The 19,431-nt window shown below is 37.9% G+C and overlaps 1 non-coding gene across 1 annotated transcript; it reads left to right on the forward strand.

Moving 5' to 3' along the window:
* Positions 1-9,142: 9,142 nt before the first annotated feature.
* Positions 9,143-9,245, forward strand: LOC128585194 (U6 spliceosomal RNA). The gene has a single exon (XR_008379925.1). It is a non-coding gene; the product is annotated as a U6 spliceosomal RNA (small nuclear RNA).
* The last annotated feature ends 10,186 nt before the right edge of the window (positions 9,246-19,431 follow it).

The raw sequence follows: 19,431 nt of genomic DNA on the forward strand, positions 1-19,431 counted from the left end.
TTATAGCAATAAATATCTTCATCAAAAAGTAGAAAAACTTCTCTATGTTCTTTGAAACAGAGTCTATTCTGTTTCCCTGGCATCATACCTCACAGTAACCTCAAACTCTTGGCTTGAGAAATCCTCTTGTCTCAGCCTCCCAATTAACTGGGACTACAGGCACCTGCCACAATGCCTGGTTAGTTTTCTTATTTTCAGTAGTGATAGGGTCTCACTGTTGCACAAGCTGGTCTTGAATTCCTGAGACCAGCAATCCACCCACTTCACCCTCCCAGAATGTTAGGATTATAGGTGTGTGCAACTGCACTTGGCCAAAAATGTAGAAAAACTTCAAATAAAAAATTTAATGAGGTACCATAAGGAACTAGAAAAGCAAGAACAAACCAGGACCAAAATTAGTAGAAAGAAAGAAATAATAAAGTTCAGAGCAGAACTAAACAAAATGGAGACTTAAAAAACGATACAAAGGGTCAATGAAATGAAATGTAGCTAGACTAACCAAGGAAAAAAGACAGAAGAACCAAATAAATAAAATTAGAAATAAAACAGGAGGCATTACAACTGGTACCACAGAAATACAAAGGTTTCGGATGAAACTTATTAAGAGCAACTGTACACTAACAAACTGGAAAACCTAGAGAAAACTGATAACCTCCTGGACACATATATCCTACTGAGATTGAATGGGAAATAGGTAGAAAACCTGAACAGACCAATAACAAGTAATAGATTGAATCAGCAATAAAAAGTCTTCAACAAAGAGAAGCCCAGGGCCAGATGGTATCATTGCAAAATTCTACCAAACTTGTAAAAAAAAAAGAAAAACTAATACCAATTCTCCTCAAAGTATTTGAAAAATCTTAAGAAGAAAGAATTCTCTATAACTCATTCTATGAGGCATTACTCTGATACCAAAACCAGACAAGGATACAAGAAAAGAAAACTACAGGCCAATTTCCCTGATTAACATAGATGCAAAAACTCTCAAGAAAACACTGGCAAAACCCAAATAATAACATACCAAAAGGATAATGCGCCATGATCAAGTGGAATTTATCTCAGGGATGAAAGAATGATACAATATATGCAATTCAATAAGCATGATACATCACACCAACAGCATAAAAGACAAAAGCCATAGGATCCTGTAGATGCAGAAAAGGCAAATTCCATGTCCCTTCATGATAAAATCTCTCAACGAATTAGGCATAGAGACATAATAAAGACTATATATGATAATCCATGGCTAACATCATACTGAATGGGGGGAAAAAAACAGCTAAAAGCCTTTCCTCTCCAAGAACTGGAACAAGTAAGGATGTCCACTTTCATCACTCCTATTCAGCATAGTACTGAAGTCCTAGGAAGAGCAATCAGGCAAGAGAAAAAAAAAAAAAAGACACATAAATTGGAAAAGAGAAAAATCTAATTGTCCTTCTTAGTAGATGACATGGTCTTGTATTAGAAAAGCCTAAAGATTCCACCAAAAATACCTCTTATATCTGATAAACAAATTCAGTAATAATGCAGAATAAAAGTCAACATACAAAAGTCAGTAGTGTTTCTATTCACCAATAATAAAATAGCTGAAAAAGAAATCAATCCCATTTACGATAGTTGCACCCCTCCCAAACCTATGAATAAATTTAACCAAGTAGGTGATATATCTCTGTTAGAAAAACTATAAAATATTAATGAAGGAAATGAAGAAGATGCAAACAAGGGGGAAATCGTACCATGTCTGTAAAACACAAGGATTAATATTATTAAACTGACTATATTATCGAAAGAATATACAGATTCAATGCAATTTCAATCAAAATACCAATGTCATTTTTCAAAGAAATAGAAAAAAAAACCCCTAAATTTGTATGAAATGACAAAAGGCCATATAGCCTAAGTAATCCTCAGCAAAAAGAAAAAAGCTGCAGGCATCACACTCCCTGATTTCAAAATATATTACAAGACTATAGTAACCAAAACAGCATGGTATTGGTCTAAAAACACACATAGTCCAATAGAACAGGAATAAATCTATAGAAGGAAATCCCAGAAATAAATCCATCTGTTTATAGCCAATTGATTTTCAACAAAGGCACCAAGAACATACACTGGGAAAATAAATTGCACTGAGACAATTGAATATCCATACAGAAAAGAATTAAATTAGACCCCTATCTCTCACCATACTGAAAAATAAACTCAAAAATCCATTAAAGACCTAAACATAAGACCTGAAATTATAAAACTACTAGAAAAGAACAGGAAAAACTCTACAGGGCATTGGTCTAAGCAAACATTTTTATGGCTAAACTCTCAGAAGTACAGACAATGAAAATAAAAATAGACAAATAGAGCTATATTAAAGTAAAAAGGTTCTGAACAGGAAAAGAAACAATCAACAGAGTGCAGAGACAACCTGTTAAATGGGAGAAAATATTTGCAAACTATTCATCCTACAAGGGACTAATATCTAGGACATACAAGGAACTCAAACAATGCAAGAATAAAACAATGATAATAATTCCATTAAAAAGGCAGCAAAGAACATGAATAGACATATTTCAAAAGAAGACATACAAATGGCCAATGGGTATACGAACAATGTTCAACATCACTAATTATCAGGGAAATGCAAATCAAAATCACAGTGAAATACTATATTACCCTAATTAGAATGGGTATTATTAACAAGACAACAAACAAACAAAAACAAACAAAGAAACAAACAAAAAACAGATGCTCTTGAGAATGCAAAGAAAAAGGAACTCTCGTACTGTGTTGGTGGGAAAATAAATTAGTACAATAATTACGGAAGACAGTACTGAGTTTTCTCAAAACAAAACTAAAAATAGGACTCCTGTACAACACAGCAATCCCACCACTGGGTATTTGTCTATAGGAAAGGAATTCAGTTCATTAAAAGGATATCTACATCTCCATGTTTATTGCAGCACTATTCCCAATGGCAAAGACATGAAAGCAACCTGAATTCCCACCAATGGATGAATGGATAAAGAAAATGAGGTATATATGCACAATGGAATACTATTGTGACATAAAAAAGAATTAAATCATGTCATTTGCAGCAACATAGATGGAATTGGAGATCATTCTATTAAGTGAAAGAAGCCAGGCACAGAAAGACAAATATTGCATGCTGTCATTCATATGTGGGAGCTAAACAAGTTGATCTCATGGAGGTAGAGAGTAGAATGATACTTACCAGAGTATGGGAAGGTGTGTGCAGAGGGGAAAGGGGTGGAGGAAGAGAAGTTGGTTAGTTAATAGGTATAAACACACCGTTAGATAGAAGAAATTGAGTCCAATGTCCAATAGCAAAGTACAGTACCTATAATGAATGATACATTGTGTATTTCAAAATACCTGAAAAAGATGACTTGAAATGTTCCCACCACATAGAAAGGATAAATACTTGAGGCAACGGACACCATAAATACCCTGACTTAATCACTGCACATTCCATGCATGTCACAAAATATCAAACGCACTCTATAAAAATGTACAAATATTGTGTAGCAATAAAACTTTTAAAAAAATTCACAGATGATTCCTTATATAATTAAAAATAGCTAAACAGAAAAAAAAAGCTCCAAAAAATAATCAAAGAAACAAAACAAACAAAATCCTAGGATGGCAAAAAAAGAAAAATTAAAAGAAAACTCCACACATACACACAAAAACCCTTATAAGCTGGGTGCAATGGCTCATGTCTATAATCCTAGCTAGCACTCTAGGAGGCCAAGGCAGGTGGATTGTTTGAGTTCAGGAGCTCTAGACCAGCTTGAGCAAGAGTGAGACCCGGTCTCTATGAGAAATAGAAAAACTGATGCAAGACGATCGCTTGAGCCCAGAATTTTGAGATTGCTGTGAGCTATGATGATGCCATGGCACTCTTCCCAGGCTACAGAGTGAGACTCTGTCTCAAACAAAACAAAATGATACACCCTATGGCTTTTGGGCTATAGGTGTTTTCTGCCACATGCTTCTTGTTTGTTTTAGGTCAGGACAGGATCAAAGGAGGGGAACAGATAAGTTGCAACCTTTCTTCCTCCTCAAAGCCTTCCTGGACATGGATTTCACCTGCTGTGTTAAATCATGTGGGTTTTGTATTGGCTTGTCATGTTTTTCCTAATCATATATCTTTTATTAATTCATTGATCTGATATTCTTTTATTGCTTGTCCCTTTGTGTCAAACAATATAGTGGGTATTGGACTACACTGAAGATGAGTCTGTTCTGTACTGTATTGCAGTGTGAGAGTGAGTACCCAGGAAGTGGTCACTGAAACCTGATAAAGGGACTGATAAAGGGTTTATCAACTCATGACTCTCAACATTTGGGACTGGATAATTCTTTGTTGCAGGGGCTGGTCTGTGCATTATTGGATGTTTAGCAACCATTCTGGTCTGTTTTCATTATATACCAGTAGCAAACACCACCTGCCCCCAAACTGTGACAAGCAAAACTTTCTCCAGGCATTGCCAATATTTCTGGGGGGTGGGGGTGGGGGCAAAACTGCTCCAATTGAGAACAACCGAACTAATATTTTTGAAAGGCTTTATGTGAAAATGTAATGTCAAATACATTTTAGTAACAAGTTATGACAAAATTTAGGAATAAATTTAGAAATAAAACCACAAAAAAGATCTTTGTATCAGCAAAAATAAATTTTTGTTTGAAAAGAAAGTTGGTTTCAAATCAGTTTGAGGAAATCATAGGGATTGTTTTGGAGTATATTAAAAAAATGGAGAATTCTCAGGACAGTAATCCCATATAACCTACTTACTCTAAACTTATTGGCCTAAGTAATCCCTTTTATTTTTTAAACATAGTACCTCCTAATATCCTATGGATTATTATCTCAGTAACTACAATCTGAGAAATTTCATACTCTATTTTCATTCCATAGCTAGTAGTGGTTGATGCATAATAGGCATTGCTATCCCATTACCTACTTCTGAAAAGATACTCCCTTAAGAACGTCACTGAAGCTCCTCAGTACTCTGGTAACTAGAAAGGAGAAACAAGGATATTGTGGATATTGTTTTAGGCTAGTGGTCTCAAAATTTAGCGTAAATTAGGATCACTTGGAAGGCTTGTGAAACCAAATTTCAGATAATAGGTCAGGATGGTGCCTGGGAATTTGTATTTCTGTTTTGCAGGTCATGCTGATCCTGATCATACCAAGATTTCACTTTGAGAACCACTGTAGAGTTTAATGAGAGCATCAGACCAAGTGACAGTTTCTATTTAGAGTAAAAACCTTTCTTCATCTTTTGATGTGGCTAAACCTGTGACTGCTGTTTCAGAAAGCCAGAGGTAAGGACCGCAGACGAAGCGTGAGCCTTTATAACAGGGATGACACTAAGTAGCCCACGGACAAATGTTGGTAGTGCTTCTCTCCTCCGTTGCCACTGCACGCTGGATATCTCTTGGTAATTGGTGTCTACCACATTTCAGACGTGCCAAGCATCGTACAAAGGCTGAACAAATCATAAGTCTCAAACACCTTCTCTGCCCTCAATTAATTTATAAGATGGTTGAGAGACACTTAAGAATTGAGAGGGAAAAATTAGAAGAAAAATGAGGAAAGGGAGGAATGATCCAATACCACTAACACGATGTTACCTAACTTATTTTGTGTGATTTGCTACAAAAAATGAGAAAGTTGGTATGAATATGCCCATTTTCTAGATAAAAAACCTGAGTTCTAGAGGTTAAGCAATATGCCCAATGTAATTGTCTCTGTTGGGGACAATTGGTATTAATATGCCCATTTTCTAGATTAAAAAAACTGAGTTCTAGAGGTTAAGCAATATGCCCAATGTAATTGTCTCTGCTGGGAAGCAGAGCACAATCAAACCTGTATTGTTTAACCCATGGGTCAGTCCTGCCTGAGGACCACTCTTCACATAAACTGCCTCTCCTTGTTTTGCATTCTACTCTTCCTCTCCATAAAGCCCGGGCAGCCCCTTTTATCTTCTGCTCCTCACAGAAGTATCTGAAAGGGAAAAGAGACCTGGACTGGGAGTCTGGGGATGGGTTGTAGCCCTGCATCTGCCTCTGATTAGCTTAGGCATGGTTATCTCATGTGTAAATCAAGGGATTGGGACTAGTTCATCCTTCAGCTGTATTTCAACCCTCTCCTCCTTGAATAGAATGCTATTCCTCAGTGGGCACAAGAAAAATATTAGATATTTTCCTGAGCATGTGGAGACACCCTGACGTTCTACCCCTGCCCTGTGTCTGAGGAGAAATTCACTTCACCACAGAACACTGGCTGTACAGAGCTCTGAGAGCCAGAGCCCTTGCTCTGCAGTCCTGGTTCTTAGTTTGATCCTTCTTCCTCATCTAAAAATATGCAGGTATGCATTCCATACATTATATGGATAAAAATCTATAGAAATCAATAACTTTCATTGTATCCTTTGCTTGTTACCTTAAAATTAATATTTGCCTATTATATGCTTATGGGGTAATGGCTTACATTAAGTATAAAAAGTAAAAAAGCTAAATGTGATTTCCTACTATTGACATTTTATCAGTGAATAATTCTTTGCTAATCAATGAAAGTAAATGTGTCATGCTATAATTTGGGGTATTTATGCCTTACTGGCCTATGGGGATGCTATTTTTGGATAAAACCCTTTCCCACACCATTTAAACTACAGAACAAACCACCTATCCTACGTGTAAGAAATACTAAATTTTTCTGTATGAAAAGAAGAGCCTGGTACAGAGCACCCATTTGGTTTATTTTCCATTCTTCCTCTTATGATGATAGTAAAAGAGGAGTTAAAGCAACTCTACTTTGGCTTTTGTGAGGAGCTATGGGGAACTATCTATACCATTTTTTCTCTTAGTAAGTTATAGACTTTGGAATGGTCTGAGTTAAAAGGGAAAACTAAACAATGAAATGTCATGTTTAATGTTTACCATTTTAAATGTCTGTCTGTAGTTACTAGATATGATTCCTCTTGTCTGGAAAATAAGGTGGAAGGCCCTACTACAGGTGGGTCACCCTGGCCAAGAGATGTCAATGCCTTTCTGTTATTACACATGGGCCTTGGAAAAGGTAGAATTGCACCTTTATTCTTTAGGGAAAACAGAAGAAGCCCAGGGAAAGGGCACTGGCAGGAATGTCAGGAAGGCCAGGAACTCAAGGTTTAGATTGGTGTTTGGATAAAATGCCTTTTTGTTAAAAAAAGAAAAATTACCTTGATGTTGCATTTCATCCTTCAATTAATAGAAACTGATAAGTTAGAAGCGGAGCTCAGAGGTGAGCATGGCCCTTTGAGCCCATGGAAGTAACTTTGGAGAATTCGACAAAGGTCAGTACAAGGGGAAGAGAGCAGTAAGGTTAAAAACGTTCAAGGTGAACACACGGACACTTGAAATCGGCGAGGTTCACCGACACTGAGAACGCAGAAAGTAAAATGCCATGAAAGAGTGTCAGAGAAAAGATCATCAAGTAGTTAAAGAAAGGCTTCCACTGCCAGTAGGAGACTAGTTTAAGTAAAGGCAAAAGAGCTGAAAACATCAATCCTGGAATCAGAAGAAGGCTACTTTCCAATAGGCATTCACTTCTCTTGTCAAAATGCCCTTCATATGTGCACTGGTCTTTCACAAGTTTGTGTGAGGAGTGCCTTGCAGGTGTTAGCTAAGTCAAGAGGTTAATGGTCTGAGCTCCCTGTTCTGAATCTCTGATTCAGAGGGGGTTACCCCATTCCTGGCAGAAGAAATAGGGTGAGCTCAGGCCTGATCACTCTGCAGCCTTTTATAACTTTCAACAGCCATGTAACTGATTTTTAAAATGCCCTATAACGATGATTGTACTTTCACCAGCCAAGTGTCTGCAAACTAGATGACAAAATAAAAATATGTTGTCACCAGTACAGTTTAATTTGTTCAAATGCCTAATAGTGTGAACACATACTGTAATAGTGAACACACACACAATAGTGTGAACACACACACAAAATCCACTTAAAACATAAAATAGTAATTCCTCAATGGGATTTGTCCAGTGATCAAATGAAGTCTTAGAAACCATTAAAGCAATATTATCTTTAAACTATGAGAAATTAAGGATTAAAATAATCTAATATATGCATTAAATTTTATAGTAGACTGTACAACATATTAAGTGACTACTTAGAGTATGCAAGGATCTACGTTTAGTGTGAAATGAATAATGCAGCTTTTAGACCCTGTGTTTAATCGTACAGTTAGTAACTAGAACACTTGGTGGTTTCATAAATAAATGAGTCATTCAAGCTAATTCCAACTCAGGCTTCTGATATATTTGTCAGGGATGTATTTATTATTATGAATTCACCTGTTGTTTTTCAAGTTTAGAACAAGAAGTTTATTGCCAGGAACAGGATTTTGTTGGCAATGATGAACCGAGAAAACTAAGAGACCGTAAACTGAAAAATCATGGAAAATTATAGAAAATCTCAGCATTAGGAAAAAGGTGGATGTTAGAATTTGTCAGCTTGTCTTGATACCTTTTCTCCCCCAATGACTGTTCAGGCATCTCAGGCATTTCCAGGCAAAGGCTTCAATTATCAGACTAAAATTCCGATGTAAGACTCCAGTTCTTTGGGGAAAAAAAGAAATATGTGTACAGAGTAAGGATCCTTTCTCGGGTGTTCCTGGAACCTAGACAGAGAATAAGTAAAAGGGTACCGGAGACAAATTCAGAATGTATGTGAGGATCGTGGTCATGAAGCTGGGCGTCGGTTACAAAAGGGAGCAAGATCTTCAGAAACAAGATCTTCAGAACAGAAGCAGCAGAAGTCTGAGATGGGTTTGGTGAAGAGACACCAAGAGCCTTCCATGTCCCTTCCCCAGGGGCCTCCTTTGTCCCAGAGCCTGGGTGGGGGCTGGGTCTGAGGCGGAAAAGACATTTACAGTTTCTTCTGCCTTTTGCTTTATAATATAAAGATCCCAAAGCACATACATTTCCCCTGGAGAAGGATCACAGAAGGGAGAGTGGGAGAACTTTGACTGGACTTAGTTTGAATTTTGCATTTGATTAGGGGAACATATACTCTTTTAATTGAAAGACAGAATGACCATGGAGAGAGAAGATTAAGAATTTTCTACCAACACCATTTTTTTCAGCAGCACATACTAAAATTGGAATAATACAGAGAAGACTACTGTGGCCCTTATGCAAGGATGACACACAAAAGTGTTGGGTGTGTCATAAAGAGAAGAAAGAAAAAGAGAGAGAAGAATTAAAGAAAGAAAAACTTCTCACCACCAGTAGAAATGGTGTGCATGTGCTCAGGAACTCCAGTGCTAAACTTGACTTTCGGTCTAGAAAAAATAATTGAAGGAAGTTCTGCACATTTGAGTCACAATTTGTCCAATTTGACCTAGCAGTACAAGTATCTAAGTGCTCCAATTACATACCCCTTTTTCATTTTTTTCCTTTTAATCACTCAATCTCCACAAGTGTTCACCCTTAAAGTCCGAAAATAATAGGCACAGATTGGAGTTTTAAATATGATTTCATTAAGAGAGTCTGTGTGACAGGCACTGGATTTTTTCCTTCTCTGTATTTCTTTCAGCCCTTCTGATCTGATATGAAGGACACTGCAGCCAGCATTCTGCCCAGCTTTCCTCACGGTTTGGCAGGTCACCTCTGTTGAAATCCTTCGTGCTATCTTTTACAAATGGCTGTTGCTAACCCTTTTACTCGAAATTCCAGAGGACACTCAGGAAGGTGGGTGCCAAATTCATTTTGGCTGTCTCAGAATAGTCTGTATGGGAGGCCAAATTCTGCAGAAGAATTTGGGAAGGGATTGTTCTTGAGTGACCTGTGTCCTTCTAAATACTGAGAAATTTGGTAAATAAAATAATTCTTTACTCAGATGTGTGTGCATTGTGGGGTGTAGCTCCTGCTTACTAGATACCACTAACCTCTTTTTCCAGTTTTGACTATCAAAAGTGTTTCTAGCGATTGCCAGATTGCCTGTGGGGGAAGGGAACAAAACTGCTTTCAATTGAGAATCACTGATTGATTGATTGATTGGCTATTGGTTGATTTTAATTTCAACAGCTTTATGAAGGTATAATTGAAATGAAAATAATTGCACATATTTAATGCACACAATTTAGTAAGTTTGGACACATATAAATACCCATCATGGCGTGACCACAATTGAAGTAATAGATATATCCAACATCTCCCAAAGCTTCTTTGTGCCCCTTGTGGTTCCTTGTGCACCGTATGTGTACGTGTGGTAGGAACACTTAACATGAGATCTTCCCTTTACACAAATATTGAAGTTTACTATACCATAAGCACCAGGGTATAGAGCAGCTCTCTAGCACTTATTCAGCTAGCATAACTTGAATGTGTTACACCCACTGAATGACAACTCCTCATTTCCACCACCTGAGAACCCCTGATTCAATACCATTAAAATACTTTAACTTCCTAGACAAGATGACTAATTAGACTGGCAACAATATTACCAATAGATAGATATCTGTATGCAAAATTACATTGTCTAACTTTATGGAAACATTATGCATATATACAATATAAACATGATGAATATTTTTTACATCATTCTTGCAATCCAACCAATAAAATGCAATATTGTCTCAATCTTGGATTATTGAGCAATTGAGAGCAAAACAACAATAAGGATAAAAATTATTAGGTGACCCATAAACCAAGATTAAAATAAATAAGACCTGAAATAACCAGTAATTCTGTTTCTACAGCAAGACCATTTCTGTATTTTATCTCCCTTCTAAGGAGCTATTTTTCATTCATAGCACTGTTGTAAATTATGCACAGCAGACTTCTTCATTTAATAGGTTCAGGTCAGAGAGTGATTGTATTTCAGCAGTTGGTATTCAGGGATTTTGTAATTTATGAGGTTTATTAATTTAGTAGATTATTTGCTTAAGATGCCACTATCCCTTCACCAAGCACTCACTGGGAGAATTTCTGGTCATCTTAGCATTTTTCAAGAGACACTTCAGTGTTTAGAACATTCTCATATTGCTGAAAATGATATAAATTCTATAAAATTTAGTTCATTGGAAGTAACTAGAAGAGCAGTGTTTGTTCCTTTTGTGCATGTGAAAGAAAGTAGGGGGGAAATAGGAAGTTAAGGGATGAGAGTAGCACCTTATTATTTCTGTGGAAGAGTCAATGGAGGACAAAATTAGGGAAAAAATAGGTACTATAAATGTCTATGCAGAAATTGAACAAATTCTAACATTTTTTAAAGGATTTTGAAGTGGTCCACTGTTTCTTTTCTCTCTCTCTCTCTCTCTTTTTTTTTTTTTTGTTTAAGACAGCGTCTTACTTACCCACTTACTGGGTAGAGTGCCGTGGTGTCATAGGTCAGAGCAATCTCAGAATCTTGGGCTCAAACAAACCTCTTGCCTCAGCCTCCTATGTAGCTGGGACTACAGATACCCACCACAATTAGCCTGGCTAATTTTAGAGATGGGTCTTGCTCTTGCTCAGGTTGGTCTCAAACTCCTGAGCTCAGGAGAGCCACCCTCCTCGGCCTCCCAGAGTGCTAGGATTACAGGCATGCACCACTGTGCCGGGCCAAGGGTCCACTGCTTCTTTAATCACATTCCAAAATAGGCAAGAAGAGAAAGACCAGGGAAATCCTGCTGCTGATGCAGAATAGGAGATGAAGTGCTCAGTGCTGGCCTGTTTCATTCTTAGAGGAACGGGCAAGCTTTTTCTTGGTGTTTAGAAGCATAAGCTATTGCTACCATGATATATTTAAAACAAGACAATGGGTAATGAGAGATCAAATAAAATGATATTGTTACAGGGCCCTGTGTGTCTCCCAAACTCTATATCTGATCCTGAGGTCCTTTCAGCATCCAAATGGAAATGCAACCACCTTCTGGAGGATCTCTCAGAGTCTAGACATATGACAGAACATCCTTCTACAGAGGAAGGACTTACCTAGGTGATTAGAGCTAGCCAATAAGACCAAAGTTAATCAGATGTTGTCCCTTTAAAACAGGCTGCCCGGATTCTACATGGAAGGAAAGCCTACCATTTCTCCCCTCTTTCTCCCATGTAGCCTTGTAAGACTCTTCCTCCTGGTTTCTCTGGGGACCTTCCCTCCACCCTTTCACATGGTCCCAGAATCTGGTCACCTCCACCCTCTGCTCATATTTTCCTCCTCACTTAGAATGTCTTTTCACCCCTCAGGGTGTATCTGATCATCCTGGAAGTGCTGGCTCACCTCTTACTGAATCCTTATTTGAACACAACCCTCCACACCCACCTTGAAATAACACCATTATTCTCTGAACATTTGTAGTCCTCGCCCCAGGACCAGTCATTTGTCACTGTCATTCACTGTATATTTTAATCGTTTAGATGTGCGTGTTCTATATGTTTAGTCCTAGAATATGGATCTTAAGTATAGAGATGATTAATATGTCAGCATGCGCTTTACAGACAATTGCAATTTTAGAAATGTTCAGGTGAAATTAGTTGAGAAGGGGGCGGCTCCTTCTTGTTGTGTCTATAATCTGATATTCAGGCATTTTCCACCTTTCTTTGTGAATTTCTGCCCCAATTCCGCCCTTGCTACCCGTCCCATGATCCTAACGGGTTCTGTGTTTGCTCCTTCTGTCACTATTTCTAAAATTGCATTGTCCCCTAGTCTACAACAATAATGGGTTAGATAGGCAGATTGATACCTGCCTATGAGGGAGTCAAATTATTAAAGGCAAGTTTATATAGTTTTTTTAATACATAAAACGTGTGCATATGTGAGAGTGTGTGTATAAATTTGAAGAAGGCACAAAAAAGTTCTTGCAACAGCCTCAGATCATGACCCCAGCTGATGTCTATTTTACCTGAAGTATCTATTTACAGCTATAGTTAGAGCTATAGTTTAGAGGTAGATAAGATACAATAACTACAACTAACAAGTCTGATGCAAATGACGTTACTCCATGTTTATTGAACATCTAGAAGAATAGATGATGTGTGATTATTTTCAAGTACACTTTTTAAAAAATTGGTTTTAAAGAAGTTCATTTTTTTTTTTTTTATCTCAGCCCTCTCATGCCAAAGCACGGTTTCTCTTTTATATGCGTTGAACTGAAGTCATAATCCCTTACAGTAAGGCCTGGAAATCTAAAAAGCTATTCTTTGTTCTTATAAAATTAACCTAAATTCACTACTTCAATGTGATAGCATTAAAATTTAATATTAATTCTATACCATTTAGGGCTTTAGTTTCCAACTTTACATAACAGAGAATGATTGTACTTTCCTTTATCTCCTTTTTTTCTCTTTCCGTATAGCTATTTTAAATGTTCACTGGTTTTCTTGAAACTTAGCAATCAGATAAAACTGTCTTGATTGATGTTACAGAATCATGGATTTCCCCACCAAACCAAAGGAAGCCTTCCTCATTATCTCTGGTCTCTTCAGCTAGGCCACACTCATCTTCAGGTAAATGTACTTATTCCCTATCTTCTCAAATCAGCTATCCACTTTTCTCCAGCCAAGCTTGGCTGTAAATTGACAAGATCTCCGGTTGTCTATGTGATTTCCCTACAGAGTGCAGCTGGGTCCCTTTCAGTTTAAAAGAAGCAGGTGTGGGGGTAACTCTGCTCAACCTTTGAAAAATTGCTGTCATAAAAGACAAAGATGGAGTGGTGACTTAAATCGGGCTTTCTTTCTTTCTTTCTTTTTTTTTTTTTGAATGGCAGAAACATTTCACTCTCATGGAATAGAAAATTATGAAATATAAAATAGGCTTATCACAAGGCATCAGGCTTACTGGCTGCTTCCATTTGTTCTTTAATCGTTTGGACAAGAAGAAACTTTGATTTTTCAAGCTCATAGCTTTCAAAACCCCTGAATATACTTAGAGAAATTAGAAACATGAGGTTAAAGGGAATCATAGTTTTGAGTCCTTCCAACTTGGTAAACACAAGAGAAGATTTGTCATAATTGAAGGAGTGATGGAGTAAAAATTAAAAAGCTTGGCATTCTAGTTCCACAGTACATTAACTAGCCAAGAGATCTTGGATAGGTCAGGACAGCTTTTTGGACCTCAGGATTCTCATCTTTAAATGGAGGAAACTGGAGTAGATAATCTCTGAATTAATATCCTTGCTCTAAAATTCAAAAGCTGAAACTGATATCCGGATCCATTTAATTTCCACTGGTGCATAATATATGCAGCTTTTTTCTTTTCTGAAATTTAGAAGTAAAATGGTCACAATTTTAGACTTAAGACCAGGGATGCTAAGGAAAAAGTTGAGTTTGTAGAGCTGTGGATGGGAAGCATCTGCCTATTAATGTTTACTTTTTTAGACATGAGAGGATATAAAGTTGACTGTGTCTTAAACATCTTCCAACCCATTTGATTTATGATTATTACTTTAAAACATCTTTGTATTATTGCCCACGCAGTGACGGGTTGCCTGGGACGTGGTTGATTAGGCTGGGCTCAGCCGGCAGCTCTGCTTTAAGCCCCTGGTCTGTGGGTGTTACGGGGGTACTACTCCCTGTGTCACCTGTCCCTTTCATGACAGAGATTTCAGCCAGGGCATGTTCTTCTCATGGAGGTAGCAGAAATTGAAGGGCAATCCCCTCAGTTTATAAACGAAAAAAACTGAAAGCCAGACAGTTTAAGTAATCATAAAACCGGTCTTAAACTAAACACAAAGTGGGAGGAGGATGAGTCTTTGGTTTATACAACTGACAAATCCAAGGGGATGATATGGCTTTAGGAACAGCTGGATTTATTGGTTCAAATGACGATCCTGTGGCTGTGTCCCTCTCCATCATTTGGCCCTGGTTTCTTCTGTGTTGGTTTCATAGTTGAGCGGACCTGCTCCACGTAGCTGCAAAACAGCTGCCTGCAGCACTGGCTTGTCATGCTCACAATACGGAAGACAAACATTCCACCAAACATTATATGATGTCCATATAACGTTTGCAAAACCCTTAGATTGGCTGAGCTAGAGACAAGCACTAGCACCTGCCTGGCCCCAAGATAAGAGAAGTGAGGCCATTGGATATTAGCGTGGAGGAGGGGGAAACAATTCCTGAAAGCAAAAGATGCTGAATTGATAAAAACTTACAGATACCCACTTAAGCGTTTACCTAAAAGCCTCCAAAGGGGCAGAGCCAGACCTGAAACATATTTCTTAAGTCCTTGACAGTACGCTTGGATATCTTGTATGGATAAGTGGTGTCCTCTCAGCCCCATTCAACAGTGGTGGAAAGGAGGTCTGCTTACTGTGAATCAGGGCCAATTCCAAGCCCTGGGTAGGCAGAAATGATGCTCAGGACATATTCATCTCACATCTCTGGATCTCAGAAACACATTTAAGCCACTCATTTAATCTCTAATGATGCAACAGATTGAGGCTGATCAGGCTGCCCAGCGGCTGACTCGGCTTTAATGCCTGAAATAAATGGCTTCTTGTGCTGGTAAGAGTGACCCTGCTTATTTGCATATGCAATCCCTGTATGCAATCGAGGAAAACACCCACAATGCTTACAATTTTTAAAATCTCTTACCCCACCATTAGGTTTGTTTTATTCATCTGCTTTAAAACAGAAACCTTGAGCTCTATCAAAGACTTTCCTAAACAGAAGGTGCTTAGTCCTCTAGCAGTTTCCTGGGGCTGCCTTAACATCACAATAAACAGGAGGCTTAAAACAGCACAGATTCATTGTTTCACAGTTCTGGGGCTAGAAGTCTGAAACTATGGCCTTGCTTCACCTGAAACTTGGAGGGCAGATGTTCTTCCCTGCCTCTTCCTAGCTTCTAGTGGCTTGCCAGCAGTCTTTGGCATCTGATGGCTTGCAGCTGCACATCCCCAGTCTCTGTTTCTGTCTTGACGCAGCATTCTCCCTATGTCTCTGTGCCTCCAGATGGTCATCTTCTTGTAAGAACACCAGTATTGTGGAGTAGGGGTTCACCTTTTTCCAGCACGATCTCATCTTAACTAAGGATGTCAGCAACAACTGTTTTTCCAAAAAAGGTCACACGTTGAGTCAGGACTGCAATGTATCATTTTGGGGGCAGATAAATTTAAACCATAAAGGGCTTGCCAGGAAAAAGGGTTAAATTTTAAAAAGCTGCTATTGCTTAATCCTCCGCTTGGTGAGTGTTAATACTCCCCTAGGCCTGCCCTGCTCCTCCCTTCTCTCTTCTTCCGCTCTTCCTCCCCTGTTAGAACTGCCAAAGAACTTTCAACCTCAGGAGATAGATAAGGTCTTACATTTAGTATCCAAGGACACTTTTCACACATTAACTTGTATCTTTTGTCTATCTATGGAGTAAATTAGGTAAACGTCATTATCTCTTTTCATTAAGTGATGAGAGAGAGAGACACCCAGGAATATAAAATGACTTGCCTAAGGTCATTCAGTTAGGCAGTAAAGCTGGCATTGGAAGGAGAGTGTCCAATCTAATATCTGAGATTCATTCACTCCTCGACTGCCTTCCGAGCCCTGTGAGACTCAAGGATTCGGTGGCTTTTACACTGGTCTGTTTTTTCTACAAATGCAGCTTTCCCTGCCTGACCCATATCCAGCCATGTTTCTGCTTTCATGGAACATTGATGATTCACATGACTTTAGTCCTGCAGGACTGGTTTCCTGAGCTGTGGCCCTACTTCAACTGCAAAGTTGGCATCTTCACTTAAAGGCCCTTTAAGTACAGCAAATCAGTATTTCCTACTTCTCCACATGTGCTCCTTTTCTCAAATTTCTCCTTCTAAGTTAGTGGCCACACCAGTAGCCCAGGGCAGAAACCGGAGACTTCTTAATGCCCTTCCACCCACACAGGCATCTACTTCCGTGGCAGGTCATTCTGCATTCACCCCAGACTCTCTCTTCCTCTCCATCCCAGTTGCTGCTTCAGCCCAGTCCCTCATCAGTTCTGTCCAGATTGTCAGTTTTCTTTCCCCTATTAGTGGATGAGATACTGGAAACCTGGAAAATGATGGGAGTAAATATGGCAAGCCCAGTTGAAGATCATCTCAGTTTCTAAGAACACCATTCAAGAACACCAAATACTCAAAGAAGAGTTTAGGTAAAGAAAAACAATTGGTAAGTTGGGGGGAAAGGCATAAATGGGAACTTTGAACTACTTGCACAATTTTTCTGTAAACTGAAAACTGTTCTGAAAAAGTCTATTAATTAATAAAATAAAAAGGATTAAGAATGTTTTGTTGTGATTATAGTTATGAAATAATATAAATAAAATGAAGCATAATTACTTTTAGATATTAAAGCTGGTTGGGATCCATGTTTAGGGTTAAGAAGACTGAAAGAAAGCCTATTTATTTGCTCAATCATATTAAAACCTAACTTGCTGATATGCCGCCTTGCTCTAAATTGCAAGTTTCATGTGCACTAAAAATTGGCTGACCTACTTCACCATAGTAATTGAAAAGGATCATTACTGACAATTAGCAAGCAAGCAATAGTAATAGATAATTTACTTTCCAAATATTTTGCAAGCAAGCACTTTTTTTAAAAAAAAAAAAAAAAAGAAACACATTAGACAGTTCTTTTTCGGCAAAGTATAATGCATCTTTAATTTCTTGACAAATAATTCATACTGCAATATTTTCTACAGCCTGTAATTCTAACGTGGCTGTTACATTTATGTCTACAGACACTTTGTTAGGATAAGTGTTCAGTACAATGCGTGGGGACTTAGCCACATAGTCTGCATTATAGCCTTAGCCAGGAGTCCCATGATCATGGCCTGGGCAAAGCTCAAGGAAGAGGCCTCTTTGAGCCAGATTTTGTCCTTGGAGGAAAAATGGGGTCATTTTCAATGTAAAGTTTAAAACTCTTCCAGCTTTAGATTTTCTATTAAAGCCTTTCCAAGATGTTTTCTTTTCTAAACTTAGTGAAAAATATAGTAAAGTTATGGCTTGTTTTTCTCACCCTACACAATGGAACAAAAATCACTGTATCTTTAGCAGAGGCTAAGTCAGGTGAAGGGTGGAAGGCTTAATTATTCAGAATGTATTATGGGACAATATCTTATTTTTAGGGACATTATATTTTGGGGTCAAATTAATCCATGCTCTCTGGATTATATTTCTGGTCAATATGCCATTGTTTAGCACTCAATTATCCTCTAAATATAACCTTGCCCTAATGTTTCTATGACTTCTTTTGTATCACTATAAGGTTAAGTTTAACGTAAAATACATATTAGGTACTTCAAAATTACTTAGATGAATTTAGTCCTCTTTGTGTTTTTCTGCAAAGCCACTGCATTAATGGGTTCCTCAGTGTCAATGAATCATTTTCTTTCCTTATCCTCAGAAAATACATTGGTTTTTTTTGTATAGATAATATACAGGAAACTTAAATACAGTATTTGCAAATGAAAACCCTGGAAGCAGTATGCTCTTCTTTATTCTATTGATAAAGCGTGTGTTACTGACCTGTGTAACATGGTTTCTTTTTCTTGGAATAGTACTCAAAATCTATTGTGTGAATGGGTAAATAAAGGGGTGAGTGAGCTAGTGATTGAATGAGTGTCCTTCTTGCCACATTCTCCTCGCAGGATCCAAAGTATTCTTTACAGTTAGTTCACGCTCACTCCTGTGACTTATATCACGAACTACCAAACAGTTGTAATTCTATTTTGTGCATCTTCCGACCCATCAGGGATCCAGCTTTCTGTTTAGTAAGTGTTCAGTAAACATCTAGTGGTTAATGACCCAGGTGACAGTAATATACCTGTCCTCTTGATAGAATTTGGCTTTACTGACATGTCCTAAACTGTAGCCTTTTTCTCTGCCCCTTAGCTATTCCTTTGGAAATTTGTTCTGGGTCCTCTTTTTTTACTATGTTCTTAGTTAATATCATTCATCACTTTATTTTGGATATTATCTAGCATAACATCCTCCAGATCCATTCATGTGTACTAAGTGAAATGAGCCAGACACAGAAAGAAAAATATTGCATGCTCTCTTTTACATGTGGAATCTAAAAAACAAAAGAGGTTAAACATATGGAGATAATGAATAACCTGTGGTTTCTGGGAGGCTGAGGAAGGAGGATCCCTGGAGCTCAGGAGTTTGAGACCAGCCTGAGCAATAGTGAGACACTGTTTCTACTAAAAATAGAAAAACTAGAGGTTTGCCTGAGCCGGGAGTTTCAGGTTGCTGCAAGCTGGGCTGATGCCAAAACATTCTAGCCTGGACAATAAAGCAAGATTCTCTTTCTGTCTCAAAATAAAAACAAAAGCAAAAACAAACAAACAAAAAACATTCTCTGAAGTTTTACTAGTTACTATAAATCATTTATTCTTTTAGGTGAAGAAATATAGCAATAAAAAAAACCTGACAAAATCTTAGTCCTAAGTGAGCTTACATTTTATCTTGGGAAAA

Source organism: Nycticebus coucang, chromosome 4 (assembly GCF_027406575.1).
Source record: "Nycticebus coucang isolate mNycCou1 chromosome 4, mNycCou1.pri, whole genome shotgun sequence".
Taxonomy (NCBI): Eukaryota; Metazoa; Chordata; class Mammalia; order Primates; family Lorisidae; genus Nycticebus; species Nycticebus coucang.